Source organism: Ischnura elegans, chromosome 10 (assembly GCF_921293095.1).
Source record: "Ischnura elegans chromosome 10, ioIscEleg1.1, whole genome shotgun sequence".
In the NCBI taxonomy this organism is placed as follows: domain Eukaryota; kingdom Metazoa; phylum Arthropoda; class Insecta; order Odonata; family Coenagrionidae; genus Ischnura; species Ischnura elegans.
The window spans coordinates 13,611,519-13,626,912 of record NC_060255.1 but is presented as its reverse complement, the minus strand read 5'-3'; positions in this window follow the sequence as shown (position 1 = coordinate 13,626,912).

The window sequence follows — 15,394 nt, the reverse complement described above, 5'->3', positions numbered from 1 at the left end:
GTAAAATATTCACTGTCCGAACCAGGAAAAGAGCGATAGCCGTCCGGAGTCAGAATTGGTAAAAGGTTACGCCCACAGATTTAATCGTTAGTTTTAATCCCGTCACACCTCAAGTTAATGCGATTAATTTATAGGGATTATGGTATTTTTGCAATCCCAGAAAAATAATCACGAACAATAATCATGACCTGTATCGCTTCCCCGAAAAGTCGCTCCTTAGCGAAGCTAATCATGGTCGAAAACACTGAATTCTTGCCAGAATAAAATTTTTATTATTTTTACGTTGAAATAATGATAGAATTCCTTGTATCGGAGCAGAATATTATTTCTCCATTAGTTCCATCTCTCCATCAAACAGTGATTCTTTGTTGTATTGGCTTGAAAAATTTCTTGCTGTAATTTTATAGAAGATGGGTCATCCCTGCGTTTAGATGGAGAACAACAGAATTAGCTCTGAAAGAGTATTTAATTTGACTTGATTCGTTACGAATAAATCAATGGTAAGATGGCAAACATCTTATTTCCTTAAACTGACGAGGTTTACGTTATAACCTTGGGAAACTAATTAAGCGCGCGGTGTCAAAAAGGGGCGAGTCGTTTTTTTTCTTTTTCAATCTCCTGAGAGCAGCTCTGTGTTACGTTGGTGATTAAGTGTTTCGTGAACGCACTTCACGCAAGTCACGAGTGTTAGTATAGGGATCGTGTGAACGGGATACCGTTTCGTGCCTCTCTTATGACCTGTGCGCCCTTATCCCATCAGTGGCTTCCCTTCCAACCCCCGCGAATCTCCCCCAGTACGCTCTCCGAACCATTTCTGCTTCCCGCCACGAGGCTGCCTTGCGCCTCGGCGCCATCATAGGTTTCACTAAGCGCGGGAAAGTGCCGTCATTTGTGGCCTCTCCCTCTGCCACCTTCGCGCGAGCAGGGTGATGAAACCTGCTGATATTGATGGCGGGATGAGGATTTCAGCGGGGCTTAGGATTGATGGACGCATTCCTCCATTGAGGTAGTGATTAGGGCCCCCGGCCGACAGATGGGGTAGTTAAGGGCGGGGAGTTAAGGCCGCGTTCAGTCGCTAGGACTGGGGGAAGTGTTCAGATGAGTGGTGGGGATGGTTATTAGGGAAGTTTACCTGCCCCTCGAACGGTAGGTGTTCTTTTAGATGCATAGAGCTGAAGCGAGAATTATTCTCTCTAAATAATAATCTGGTTAGGGCTTCAATTATTGCAAGTCGTACAGATTGAGTGCTCGCTACGAAATCTAACTGCTACTTCCGAGTTTGATTTTATTTTTAATTCGCGCATCTTACCTTCATCGCATTCTGAAAACTCTTTCTATTCCTTTTCTTCCGCCGATCAAGCATCTTTATTTCCTTTCTTTAGTCAGCATTCTATTATCCCTTCGCATATCCACTGACAGTGAAGTAGATATATCATCAAATTCCGGGTTATCGAAGAGCAACCCTTGTATGAGACTGTTTTGATGATTCATGGATCAAATCAACATGCATTTCTTAACAGACTATGTGGTAGTCTTTCCTTTGCGATCTCTTTTAAGTTTATTTATATAAACAGCTCCATTAAAAATGTTATTCCCTAGTTTCTAAGAAATTTTTTTCTTGTCTCTCATGTTTCTCGCATATAATCGTTTTAATCATAAAAGATCATGAAATCTAATCTTTATCTTTTCTAGTCAAAATTATGTTACAATATTTTCAAAGGAGACCTTATAATTTTAATACCTTTGGTAGTTTCATTCGTCCCATTTCAGCTAGATTTATATATTTTTATGGACGAATAGTTATGGGAATTCTCTCGTTGTGCTACTCCTCCAACGATAATTGGGACTCATTGATCAAATATTTCCGATGTTCTTTTAATTATTGCTGCTTGCGACTGGTGTCGTAACTTCCCCGACACTCGTCCATTGGGCAGCTCGCGGGATAACAAGTAGATATAGATAACTTTATTAATTCGGACATAAGGATGAAAATATTCTCACTGTGGAGCAGAGTATTGCTCATTCGTTGAGGACATAAGTTTCTTTAGTCCTATTCACTTGAATTTTGACAGATAGTCATGTAATGTTAATTCACCTAAATGTGATCGAAGTCAAATGCTGTTAATTAGTGTGAGATGACATGTAAGTGAGCGTTATTATTCTCCCTTTTGGGTGGATTTGATTACACTCAAAATTCATGCATGTTCTCCCTCAATTTCAGCTTATTGCGTGTGAAGAATGGTCGCTCCTTTGCCTTTTTACGGCAGAAGTCGTAAATTGGATGCATATATTGGAGATAGCTGATAAAGTTCTTTTTTGAACAATTTTGAATGACTCGGTAATAATTGTGTCTTTTCTGTCTGTAACAAAGCAAGTATCAATAAAACATCTACTGTGTGATCTGAAAATACGGCGTGGACAAATCTGATCGACTTTTTGGGCAATGCTTGTAGGTCCATGCGACGGTTATTTTTTTTACGTTTTGTTTCAAATTTTCTCGCTTGTGGTTTCCCGATATTAGTTTTTCCACTGAAATTTCATTACGTTTCCGCCCTTACAATTTTTTAATTTTTATTTTATTTCCGCCCGAAATTTGCGATTTCGCCGTCGATCTTTCAACTTTTTCGGATTGAGAGCGTTGGAGCGGAGTTGCGGGCGGACTTAGGTGGGGGAATCTATCGTATTCGCCTCTTTTCCGCTTTCTCTCTTTAAGTGTACCTTCCACTCCAAATCTCCTGGGTTTTTTTCCACTTCCCTCCTTTCTGATATCCCTTCCCATTTCTCCCTGGCTCCCACCTCACCCCTGGACCACTGAGTCGGAAAGGAGCCCTTGGCTTTTTTCTATTGAGAGCGCCCGGAGGCAATATTTTCCGGATGCTCTCGTTTCAGCGTTGCATTTCTTTGACAAACGAGTGCGGAATTCATTCCCGGCTCCCTGAATGCTCTAATATATTATTGCCCCGTAAATATGGTCCCCTTTTGCCGCCGCTGGCGAATGGCTTAAAACGCGCTCCTATCCTTCCTTCCATCCACGCTCTTTTTTTTCCTCGCCCTGAAATTGGCCTGTATATATTCTTCCGAATGGTACCTACCAAGCCGAGAAAATTTGGATAGTGTTGGCGCGCATAGAGTTTATGGCGTTGTAGGGGCGGCGTTCACTATTTATGACTACATCTCAGGGTAATCGGTTCAAAAAGAATGATTTGAAATTATTTTATATTTCTTGAGCCGATGTGTGCCGTTGAGTGTTAGTTGTTTCATGTCAGATTAACTTCTTAGACCGAGATTGAATCTCCGTTATCGTTCTTAACTTACGAATTTAGGGGTGGTCTTGTGACGAATTTAATTGCTTCTATTTGTACATGGAGATGTATGATTTAGTTTCGTGTAGCGTGACTTAGGACCATTAAGAGATGGCAATACTGTAAAATGTATCACTTTCGGTTTAGCGCACTTAAGTCCTTAAAATTTTTCGACCTATGAACACGCAGAGGCATTAGTGATATCTATCTGCTAATTACTTGTCTCCAGTATATTTAATACTTTTGGACTAAACTTTTTTTTCTCTCCTTCACAGGTACGATTCTCAACCATCTTGGCCAGCCCCTATGCGTCCAAGCGTAAGTAAAAACCATTTTCCTGCTTAAGGACTAGAGGTTTATGCATGTTTTAGACCCAGAGCAGTTGAAGACCTAATATCATATTGCTATAACAACTTCAGTTATGGACAGTGTGCACTTGTTATCGGTCTTATTATGATGAGTTTCATAACCACCTCTGACACGTGATGTAGCTGCATCCTAATCACAGCATCCTTTTCATGTTTAGCAGTGCTGGAGGTGATAGCTCTCAAAATTGAAATGAAAGACAACCAAAGGGAATGTTATTACATTAATACATTTGTCTGATAAATTTTCTATCCGATGTTCCGAAATTTTCAATTTGATGTTAAATTTTTGCTCTCTGATTTCTTACGGCTATGTTTCGGTTGGTATCCCCGCGCTTAGTAACGTTGACTCCGTATAAAAGCGTGTTGAAAATGTAACGTGCTCGTGTTCATGCATTGAAAATGTAACGTGCTCGTGTTCATGCATTTTTCATTTCAAAACCAAAATATTCTCTTTTGATTCCTGGTTAAAAATAGGATATACACGGTCACTGGCCATACTTATGCTGTGCCTTTTTGACGTATCAGTGTTGTTTTCTTTCACAATTTTGTGCAAGTATTGGACAGTATTTTTCAGAACCGTTGTATCGCCACTAGTCTTTTATTTTATTTTGATACACTTCCGAGTTTCGACCTAGTTATCGCAAGTGAACTGTGTTGAACTGAAACATTATCTTTTTTATTTATTTTATTTTTATTAAATACCACACCACCGGAAACAGCTCTAGATGGCCTTTTACATCGGTTTTTTTTATTAGTTAACAGTTTTTAACGTATACGGACAAGCATGCCCTGGATAGGGGTAACCTTTCCTGGCGGGACTCGAACCCGCCATCTCGTAATTGGCAGGCGAGGACTTTACCCCGCCGCCACCGAGGCTAGCGAAAGGTTAGAATTCTGGACAACCATTTTTTAACATACAATAACGTGGATTAAATACTGGAAACAAAATAATGATTGTTTATATGAGGAAAATCGCGCGTTATTACCTGCACAATCTCGCTTCTGAATGCTGGTTCCAATAAACCTTACGCAATTCGGAAGGAAAGCGGAAGGCCGTGACCATGGAATGGTTTTCAATACCTACGTGATTGGCTTTGTGGGGCCATTTAAATTGCTTATACTTTTGAAACCTTAAGCCCAGGTCGTAGGAAATGTGATGAAAGGATTTTTCTAATGATGGTGGTCCGGATGCTTGGTCTACACCACCCTCTTGTGCACCCCCACGAATGACCCCTTCACTCCCCAACCTCTCCCAACCCAAATACCCTCATATTGGCTGGGATATACATCTTTCCTTTGCCTCCAGAAGTCTCCTTTTTTATCGAGATGCCCCTGTGTGCTCGGGACCTCCTATCCTCTTCTTCTCTGTCCTCCGCCCGTGAGCTCTCCCATCGATTGCCACACTTTCCTTTTTCATCCTCTCGTCATATTTCATTCCTTCGCTGCGGAGACCTCTGCTGCATACACGCTCACCCACTGTCTCCGTTTTCTTCCTTCTCTCTCCTGCGTTTCTAGATCCGCGTCCATCCGATTCCATTTCTTCCTTCTCTCCTCGCTTTATCCGTATCAACTACATCTTTCATCTGCATGCCACTCTCCAGGTTGCGTCTAAATACTGATATGGGTTGCGGCAGTGGCGTAACTAGGAATATGCTTTGGGGAGGGGATGAGGGACATAGGGGGCGACTCCCCTGTCTCCCAAAGCAATCGGGATCCGAGAAAACGTTTGAAAAATGACATGCCTGGTGAATGCATTTTGCATCATATTGGTACTTAAAATTTAACTTTAAGTAGATGCAGTTATTATACATTAAAACTAGGTAATAGTTTTATAATAATTTTCTTCTCTGAGGCTTTGTGGGTGGGGGGGGATCTTTCCCCCCATAGGTACGCCACTAAGTTGCGGTATTTGGGCATCAGTTATTTATATCGTTCACATTATTTTATTATAGGATTCTACCGATTAAGGCAGGTTTCCATGGAATACTTAGGAAGCTGACAGACTCCCCTCCCGGTATGGAAGTTCCTCTTCAATACAAAATATGGCTAACTCCCTTTCATCCTATCTAAAAATCATATTTTTTCCTTCTTCTCTCTCGTTTACCTAACATTTTACCCTCTAACACAAGGGTAAAATGTTAGATAAACAGGGAGAGGGTAAAAGGAAAGAAGAAGATAGAATGTATCTGGACATTTTTAAAATAAAGTATTCTACCGATTAAGATAGGTTTCCATGGAGTGCTCAAGAAGAATTCCGAAAGCCTCCCCTTACATCATGTACTTCCCTCTTCAATGCACAATAAGACCTACTTCCTTTCATTCTATCTAAAAATCCTATTCTTTTCCTTCCCCAACCTCGTTTACCTAACATTCTTCCCTCTAACACTGTTTTCAACATCCCATCCCCGCTAAGTACTCGCTCCATCCATACCTTCTCTCTACTCCGTATCTCATCTAAAAGCTGCCTCTCCTCACCCACCATGTCCGGCACTTCGTCGTTCCTCCTCCTCTCCGTCCACTTCACCTTCTAAATTCTTCGCCACACCCACGTCTCGAATGCCTCCAGTCTTTTCTCGTCCTCCTGCCTAAGTGTCCACGTTTCTGCACCGTAAAGCGCTACACTCCAGATCAGACTCTTCACTAACCTTTTCTTTAAATTCTTACATAGCGAACCTCCCAGAAGTTCCTTCCTGTTCATGAAAGTCAGACATAGTGAAAGCCAATAGGGGTAATTGTCGTTTGAAGAGGAATCTATATCTAAATCTACATTCTACCCCGAAAGCTGCCTAAAAAGGCGTGTGGCAGGAGTTTTTAGGACACCATCCGCATTCATATATAAAGCAAACCTCAATCAGAGAACGACTAGCATTTATTAAAGTCCTTAATGTTCCGGGGAAAAACGAATGCCCATAAGTATACATCAGCAGTTTTTGACGAATCGCGCAGATTTCCTTTGTAATTTATTCAGTTCACGGATTAAGTCTTTCTGCATCGGATCCCGCATGCTCACTGTATATTAAAGGTGTGATCGGACGAGTGCGAAATAACACCTTTCTTATACTTTCTCATCCGAAACTCTTCCCACAGTACTCTTGACGAGTCCGTACTTCTTCAGGGCTCTGCCACGAATATTCCTTATATGAGAAATTTTCGACACGGTCATAGTGGCTGTGGTAGTTCCGAAAATGCTCCTTAGTACTTCAAATCGTAGAGTATCTTAATTAATGATTGTCCTTTCCTAGCATTTCTCGAATCCTCTTATCTAATGGGGCGGTATTTTTTTTGCGGCAAAATAGTATTTTCCGTCTCAAGGGGTTTTTTCTGTTGCTCGTGAGCTTAGTGATCATAATATTGTCCTCTTTACTGAAAATATGTATTTTTTTCATTTGTGAAAAAACAACGTCGATGGTATTAAATTTTCGTGACGACTTATTTTCTTTTCAATATTCAATTGTTTTGGACGAGCATCCCTCTGTATACTATATATTAATGCGCTTTTGTATTCGCCTCTCAGCTGTTTTCGTTTCGAGCTTGGTGGATAATTGATGTTACCTAACAATAATAATTGCATTTGCAGTGTAATCCGCATCAGTAGTCAACGGTTCTAAAAATATTCTGCAAAGTAAGGAAATATGGGAAGCCTTGTGAATGTAATGGTGCTATAGGGTCGAAGATATTGAATCTTGATCATCGCCACAGAAATAAAAAAATGGAAAGCTTTTTTTATGCATAATCTCAAGTTAGTGACTTCACGTTTTGTTTGCTGCTTACCCGCCTTTAATATGTTCTGATATTCTATATCCCTATCATCATTCTTGCCTAGAGATAGTTGATAAGGTTTCGATTCCATGGACACCATCTTGTGGGCTACCTTTCGTCGGGCTACTACCCTTTGACCTATCAGGCATTGATGACCCTACTTGAAGGAATAGATAATAACTCCCGCCTGTGCAACTCTAGGGGTTATAGGAACGCGCAAAGTTTTCCACCGCGACTTAGTTATGGCCCAAATGAAAGTGAGAGTAATATTTTGCTTTTATTCATGACCGTGAACTGTCCAAATAATAAGCGAATGGTTTCATTCTCTCTCTCAATCTCAAACTCTTTATAAAAAAATAACTCAGCACCTCAATGTGATTTCAATACTATTACTTCTTATGGTAGAATGCCGTGTTTTCGTCAGACCTCTAACCAAATTCTATAGAACGTAATCTACTTAACCTATCCTTGCTCTCTAGCACTAACTAATAGCCTTCATTAGCCTTTATAGCATTTGATTTGGTCTATACTTGTACGCTATGAATTCCTCTTATTTGTGTGGAAGATTTTAATATACAATAGCATGTAAGAATTATACCACTGTTGTTTCCAGGAATAAAATGATTCCTGAGCTTAGTTTTGATATTTATTCTTATTGAATAATTCAAATAATGATACAAAATATATGTAAACTGGCTGCGGTTACTAGTTGGAGTTATGTTTCGAAGCCGATGCGATAGTAGAAGGGGCTGGTTTGTGGACTTCGTTAACTGGAGCTGGTTGGCTGCTCAGTCGACCGGAAGGTGTGGGCGACTTAGTCGACAGTGACTTGGTTGAAGCACGCGCCCCAAGATAACTGCGTCGCGGCGAGACCGAGCGAATCAGGTTCGGCCGCGCATGCGCAATGGGCAGCAGCAGACGACGCGCGATCGCACAGAACTGGCGGAGCTCTCCAGCCTCTTAACCTGTTATTCCTTTCTAATATCGGAAAAATTACCAAATAAGGCAAACGTAATACGTATATATACGTATATATGATGTATATGATACGATTAATACGATATACGTATATACTCAAATATTATATACTTACCCATAGTTGTGGTTGATTTAATTTTAATTTAAGTTTTCAGAATAGAAGCTTCGCGTATGTAATTTGTTTTTCAAATACTCACTGTCAAATTTCAGTCGCTCAATTTTAATTAATAATTCGAGTTATAAATTAATTTAAATAAACATTAAAAATAAATTTATAATTACATATAATTTTAATGTTGTTGTCCAAGCGCTTTTATTTATGCTGGTAATTGTTTCCAGTTACGAGTGGAAAATAAATTTTTCACCTGAAGTTGTAAGATAGCTAAGTCAAGAAGTTGAATCAGGTAAATCGAACGCAGGTAATTTTTTGTGCAAGTCTCTTGAGGATGGGTGTTGAACTGATTTCGTATCAACCTGCTGTGAATTCAAACTATCCAATTTTCTGCTTAAAATATTCCATGATCTCCCACTCTATTTGAAAAGGGGCAAAGAGAAGAGATTTTGCATTACCGAACCAATTTCTGCATTCTTTTTGAACTTCGGAGGCATTTTTATCATTATCTTATTACACGCACCTCGGGGATGGACTCCTCTTATTTCGCTTCGTTCTTCCTTTCCCAAACGCAACAACATATGACTGCTTTTATTAAATGCCTTCTTTTGTCGCCATATATCTGCGAAGAATAAAGAGTTACGCATCTCCCCGTTCTTAGGAAACCCGCCTTTCTCTCGATTGTTTGGAAGCCATTCCGAATAGGTTTTCCCTATCTTATCATTATTTTTTACCCTTTAATATCTCACTTACATGCTGACAGCATGAAAACCAATGCTGAAGTCAAGAAGCAAAAAGGAAATAGATGGAAAGAAGCAGTGAGAAAAAGACATTGTTTAATTATTATAACTATCTTTTTTCTTCTTCCCCGTGTCTGGGTAAACTCTATGAATGTCATGAAGATGACTTATTAACTCTATATTAATTTATGTAAATTTTCTGCCTCAGTTTTAATTGCGATGTAATTTGCTATTTTATACGGTTTGAAGCGCACATGCCGAACAATGCAAATTATTTTGTTTTCATTAACTTGGGGGCAAATATTCATTACTTTCAAATGATGTGGCTACATTTTATTCAGGATAATTGAAAAGTAGCGCATTTCGTGGAAGGACCTAATAATTCAGCCAGCAGTTTTTAAAAAATTATGGCTTCTCGTCCACGTGAAAGTTCGCCACAAAAATTTAAATATTTTATCATTATTAATATTGCCTTCAAGTTTTAGCTCTAAATGTATTTTTTATTTTAAGCCTCACGAGCGAGGAATTTTAGACTTAAGATAAAAGTAGGTGGTGAAAAACTTGAGCAGGTTGAGCAGTTCAAGTATTTAGGAAGTACGTTAGAGGATAACGGATACAGTAGTAGGGACATTGGGAAGAGAATTGCATTAGCAAAGGAGGCGTTCATGAACAGGCAGGAGCTTCTGAGACGATCGTTACAAAGAGTTTAAAAAAAGGTAAATGAAGAGTTTGATCTGGAGTGTAGCTCTATACGGTGCGGAAACGTGGACACTGAGGAAAGAAGACAAGAGAAGATTGGAGGCATTCGAGATGTGGATTTGGAGAAGAATGTAGAAGGTGAAGTGGACGGAGAGGAGGAGGAAAGTCGAAGTGCTGGGCGTGGTAGGTGAGGAGAGGCAGCTTTTAGATGAGATACGGAGGAGACAGAAGGTATGGATGGAGTGATTATTTAGCGGGGATGGGATGTTGAAAATGGTGTTAGAGGGAAGCATGTTAGGTAAACGAGGGAGAGGAAGGAAAAGAATAGGATTTTTAGATATTATGAAAGGTAGTAGGTCTCATTGTGCATTGAAGAGGGAAGTGCATGATGGAAGGGGAGGCTCCCGGAATTCTTCTTAAGCACTCCATGGAAACATACCTTAATCGGTAGAATACTTTAATAATAACAGTCCATGGTCTGACGGGTGGACGGACGCACGGAATGACGGACATAATTATGCACAGAAGCAGTGCTTAGGACTCGTGATTTCGGGTTCATTGTTGATATCATATAGTCGAAAGATGAGGTGCCGGATTTCGGATTATTTAAGAGTGAATTTAGGGAACTAGGTATCTATATTTGAGTGCAGGTCATCATTAATGATTCCATCTTCTCGCGCTGTTCGTGCGATTAGTCATTCACCCAATCTTAACTCATCCCTGCGACTTATCCCGCCCCTCCTTTAATGAAACGACTGCGACCTTCGCGAACGGACGCTGTGTCCATTCATAAATTTCGACCCCATAAAAATAAATGTGGCAAAAGGAAGACGACGACCGTGGAAGATTCATTCCCCTCGGCCGAAGGGAAAAATTGAGCAGGCCTGGATCTATGGAGCGGTTGAGTGGACATGGAATTTGGTGTGGTATGAAGCGGAAGGGACAACGATATGATCCAATGAAAAAAAAGGTCCCTGGACAAATTTCCCCATTCTCGGAAAATCGTTGCCGGCGCAATCAACCTTGAATATGACTCGTATTACGTTCTGTCTTCTCCAGCTTGCTTTCTTGCTCCGTTCTCTTCATAGTTTCATTTAATTGCAACTTTTTATTCAATTGCTTGCTATCCTGCCGCCCTGCGCCCTGCTTACGATTTTAATGCAAGGTCATGGGGTCAAGGGGTCATGAAAAATGTGATTTTATGCACGATTTCGGTTAAAATCAAACTTTTTATTTTTTTATTTGATCACTGTCGTCGCTCTGATTCCGATATTCAATTCAGGAAATCGGGTATTATTAGCAGTTGTCTTCGGAGCAATTGGCACTCATTCGTGAACTTCCTTTGATTTGTATGTTCTCTGCCATCAAAGTATTTTTTCACTTGTCAGCAGTTGTTGAGTTAATCCAGTGCGTCTATTGTTGTTTTTTTATAGAGTAACAGTAATAGTTAATTTAGGTCTTAGCCGTTTCTATTTTGAGCCAGGTAGGTTAATAATGTACAAAAACGAATGAATACCTAAACTAAGAATTAATCGGGCTTAATTATTTTATAGCTAATAAGACGCGTAATCCGATGAATAACCTACTCTATTATGTTAATGTACTGCATCATTTCATTTAATGTTGTGCTCAAGGTAAGCAAACCAGAAGGAAAAAGGTATGCGAAATGGAAGGCTCACTGTTCATGAACGAAATAAGATGTTATAATATGTAATATGGATGATTTTGTGGCTTTTCATTGAAATAATAGTGGACTGCCTCCTAGTCTCGGCCTCAGCTAGTACTCGTCGAATGTATAGGAGCATATTAGGAGCCGAAGGGAAAAAGAGTACTCGTCGTCGGAATGCGCGGTGGTGTTGCACGAGTCTCCGTGGAATTTAATGGGTTTCGTGAAGTCGAGGCCTTCAACGCACACTGCAAGTCGGTTTCGCGAATGCCTGGCGAAGTGTGACTGCGAAAAATAATGCAAAATAATTAATAAAAAAACGAACGAGGTACGGGGAATGTGGGTTTCCTCTCGTGATTGACACTACGGGGCTTTCAGTCTGAATCCTTTCGGCCGTCTTTTCAGTTTTGAGGGCCTCGCGTATTTATTTTTCGATTCGTCCTTTTTAAGAGTGCGTGAATGTGGCTTTTGAAATATTTTTTCGCCCCACTCTTACCCAGGATTAAAAAAAAAGAAGAGCGGCGCTTAGCGAATCCTCCCTTTAGCGTAGGATTTTTACCGACACGTTACTCACGTCCGACGGCCACATGAAAGCTCTTCGTTAGTCATTCGAGACGGAGTTATTGAGTGTTAACGCGTGTTAGTTTGGTCCGTTTGGAAAACAGGTTGGATTCGAAAGGATTGACATTATTTATTTTCCTGCACATCCAGCATGCACCGTTGCAGCTATTTTCGAGGCCGTAACGGAATTGCTAGCTCGATCATTAGTGAACAGAATTATTTTCTTCTTGTCAGTGATCGTTTACAGTAGTCTCCTACGGGCACTTGTTGAGTAAAAAAATAATATTGTCTATTTAAGTTTGCTTCTTGGACAGAAATTTCTGGGTAGCGACTGATAACTCGTCTTTAGTTAAAGAATGTTGGTAAAAATCTATGCTGCCTTTATTTTCAGATGCAACTTTGGAATTTTGACGAGTTTTGTACGTACTATTCATTCAATTCAAATATTGTTTTGTGTTTGCTCCTTTAATTAATTCATCGTTATCAATTCAACCCCTCTTAGGCATTTATGTAAACCGATTTTGAAAATTAAATGGCTTGGAAAATGGTAATCGGTCTTGTGATTTCGCTGAAAAATATGTGATTATTACGTTTCTATGAATTCACTATTACTGTCGTAGAATATTAGTGCAAAAATAAAGATTAGAAGATAAAGTTTTCCGCTGTTAGCTGAAGATAGGAATGTAATTTTAGAAAGAATATCCGAGTTTGTAACAATTCTTTCTGTGTTCACGTAGTTTACCTTTCACTCCGTTTATTTTTCATCTTTATTTTTAATGTGTCTATTTTCTAGTTATAAATCGTAGAGATAAATGCTTGTGTACTTAATTAATTCGGCGAGGTTGTGTTATTTTTTAATAGTGCCTGCGTCAGCGTTTTTTCTGTCCGCGCACCTAGTGAATATATTCATTTTAGCATCTCACGCGTGTTCATCATTAAATCTATTCACCGAGAGTATACTGCACTGAGGGCAATCGGTGTCATGTTTGATGAGGATGCTGTTTTGTTTCATATGATTCGTGTGGGAATTAATATTTTGAATCGCTGCTGTGCTGTCTGAATATTCATCGCTAAACTTGTTAGCGAGCGCCCGAACTTTTTCGGTTGCTGTTTCAACCTAATCGAGTTACTGGGTGCTTTTGCCTCACTGCCTTTATTCTAAAATCTCTATTGAAAATAACTATCAAATAATTCATTCTAATCCTTATGCATGGGAATAATTGGATAGAGTAGCTTATCGGGGGGAAAAATGGAAGGGTTACGCTTTGAATTTTTATCTTTAGTTAAACTGTGTACCTAGAGTGTGTCGCTTGTTTACAGCGGCTTTTCCCCGATTTCGATAATGAAAAGGGGAATTAATAAATTATGTGCGCATAATAGCTGATATTTTGGGTCATGAAACTAGTGTGCATTGTATCCAATGCGATTATTGCAGTTTTGTTTTTCCTCTCCGGCGCGGAAAATGTAGTCCGTCATTTGAGCTTAGTGTTAAATTTTTTATTTGCATTGAAATCTGGTACGTTCAGTAATCCTTAGTTTACGATTGATTTTAATTTGTTCCTGCGTACTGAGTGCTCACCACACTCAGTCCGTTATAAATAATGGATGGTAACTGTTATATGTTATCACCATTAGTTATTGAGTAAGGCCAATCCCTTCTGAAAAAATCTTACCGTTTTGTTTGGACTTAAATACTGTTTAATGTGATGCTGGACAATTGACAATACTTAGACTACACTCTAGCCCTATAGCATCAAACTTTCTTGAATATGTGTAGTATGAGTTCTAATTAAGTTATTACTATTTGTAATTAAATATCTCGTAAACTCGCCGTGAGATAAAAATCGTAAATAATCACCTTGCGATTTCAGTTGTGAATGAACACTGGTAGGTAGGCTACAAGATTATTATTATTATGCTCATTAGAGTGTTATACCTGAAAAAAACGCCGGCTAAGCAATGATGAGGTGATTTAGAAAATGGAGTTCACCAAGTTCTGTTTTCTGTATCGATTATTGATTGCTGTGAAGTGTGAGGCAAACGTATTTAATCAATGGTGCTACATACGAAGAGAAGGCAGTCATCATCATCACTTGTCAGCAATCCTAGGATTGGTTTTACGCAGCTCTCCACTCAGTTCTCCTATCAGCTAATCTTTTCACACTTACGTATTTCTCCTCTTTCACATCCTTCTTTACTTGTTCCATATATTTTGTTCGAGGTCTTCCTTTTCCGTTCTTGCCTTGTCCCTCGACGATTGTCTTCATCAGGCCATCATGTCTCAAGATGTGGCCTATAAGGTTTTTCCGTCTTGTTAAGGTTTTCATGAGGCTTCTCTTCTCTCCTACTCTTCTTAGGACTTCCTCGTTACTAACTCCGTCGATCCATTTGATTTTCATCATTCTTCTGTAGCACCACATTTCGAAGGCCTCTATCCTTGCTTTCTCCGCTGCGGTCATTGTCCATGCCTCACTTCCGTATAGCAGCATGCTCCAAATGTATGTTCTTATAAATTGTTTCTTTACTTCCATATTTAAGTTTCCCGCTGTAAGCAGGTCTCTCTTTTGGTGGAATTCTCTCTTCGCCTGGGCTATTCTGCTGATAATTTCTTTCTTACTTCTCCCGTCACTAGTTATCTTACTTCCCAAATAACCGAATTCATCCACCTCTATCAGTTAATGCTTAGAGGTTGAAAAAGGTTGCATAAGAAATTGATGATGATGATATTTGGAGGAGGGGACCGACAGCTGAGGTCATTTGCGCCATGAGGGAAGGGTAGGGAAGGAGGGGTGGAGAGAAACCCGGCGTCGGCATTAGCCTGCTCTTAACGAAAGGCGCCAAGGGGATCACGACTTAACGCCCCATCCGACGGACGGAGTATTGCGCTTGAAATGTCCTCTATACAACATTCAAGTATGGATCGGGCAGTCGGTGAAAATTAACTGCCACCGCCGGGATTTGAACCCGAGCCCATGGGGTTGTAAGCCGACACTATAGCCACCACGACAATCCGATCCCCCACAGTGTATTTCTAGACTGTTTGGGAAAAGTAAGAGTGCATAACTTACTTCACTTCATCGGGTCCAGATGACTGTGCTAAGGCTTTCCATTCTCTCCTGTCCTCTTGTATGTCTCGCCAGTTCGGCCGGGTTTCTAGCTATTGCAAGTCTACTCCAGTTAGTCCATCTACACATCTCTTGCGAATTCTC